This window comes from Lytechinus pictus, chromosome 17 (genome assembly GCF_037042905.1).
Source record: "Lytechinus pictus isolate F3 Inbred chromosome 17, Lp3.0, whole genome shotgun sequence".
Taxonomy (NCBI): Eukaryota; Metazoa; Echinodermata; class Echinoidea; order Temnopleuroida; family Toxopneustidae; genus Lytechinus; species Lytechinus pictus.
In genome coordinates, this window is record NC_087261.1 from 23,475,569 (window position 1) to 23,477,181 (window position 1,613).

The window sequence follows — 1,613 nt, forward strand, 5'->3', positions numbered from 1 at the left end:
GTATGCAAGGCACAGTGCCTCCCCGACATGGCCCCCTGCTCCCCTCTTCCCGGTGCAGCCGCGGGCGACCTTATTTGGTAGCGAACGGCAGGCGAGCAGCTGCTGAATACAGAGGCACGGGGGAGGCCCAAGCATGGTGGAGGCCGCCCGGATCGGCATGGGGGAGGGTCACCCAACAACCCATAGATAACAAAAGAAAGAGGAGTTGTATATCATGGGATGAGAGTGGGAGTAGATTTGTTAATACATGACTCTTGTATTTAGATTTAAATGGTAGAAATTTGATTATGATAAAAAATGGGGTAAAATGTACACATAAATTCATAATAGTTAATGAAAATAAAACAAATAGAAAAAGGAGGGTGAACTTAAAAAAGGGCGATTGTAAATAAAGCCGTGTGAATTGAAATATTGGAAAAAAATGATGAATTGATTATAATGTTTGAATAAAAAAACGTAAATACATAGATAAGTAAAAAAAAAATGAATAAGAATAGATTAACGAATGGATGAATGAATAAATAAATGAAACTCAATGAATGAATTGATGCATGAAATGAATACATTAAATCATATTTTGAATGAATAATTAAATTTAGAAAAATCGATAAAAAGGATACGAAGAGGGAATGGAAGTTATATTTTAATGCGTAGCTCTCTGAAGTAGGTCTATTCATTCCGAATCCCATAACGGCGTGAGAGTGTTTTTCTAGGGGATGCGCTACAGGGGATAGGGGTGCCCCATGATGCAATTTTGAAAGTGATGGAAGCGAGGCCGAGTGCGTTGGAAGAGGCAGAGAAAGAGGGGGAGAGAAAGATAGAGAGATGGAGAGAGAAATGTGGGGGGGGGTGAGAGAGAGAAAGATAATGGTGGGAGAAAGCGCGGTCATTGAACTTTGAGATACATCTATACAGCAAAAAACATTAATAATACTAATAAAAAAGGACAAATAAATAAATATATTGAAAAAATAGGACATCAAATCCAATACAGACGATGCACTAACAAGCTAAACGATATAAATTACACAAGCGACCCGCAGACTATTGCATCAAAATCGGATTGAAGTCGTTAAACTTTTGAAGTTTACATTACTTTTGCGAAGCAGATTTACATGTATGTTTGAATATACAGATATGTATAACATGTATAAGCAGATGATGTCATATCCAAACTTTGTCTTTTGGAGTTTATTATTTGACATTATTACTTTACGATCACTCATATGTGCTTAATGAATATTCAGAATATTACCCGTATTGAATACTTATCTAAAGCATCTTATTATTGCTGTAAATTATTTTATTCATCTTATCAGCATCATTAGTATTTACCTAGTATTTTCTTCGATAAACATACGTTTTATTTTCCCTTTCACTAACTGAATATTTTCCACTGAAAATTGGTTTTATCCTTTTTCATTTTTGCCATTACATCGATGTTTCATGTCATGGTTGTTTTCTTTTTATTGTTTATATTCTTGTACTTTTTATTGGATGTGAATAAAGTGAATTTCAATTAGAATTTTGTTACGTAAGTCGTGTACGTACCCTATTGTGTAAACATTCAATTTATAATTATCTTTCTCTTTCTCTCTCTCTCTCTCCAGGAC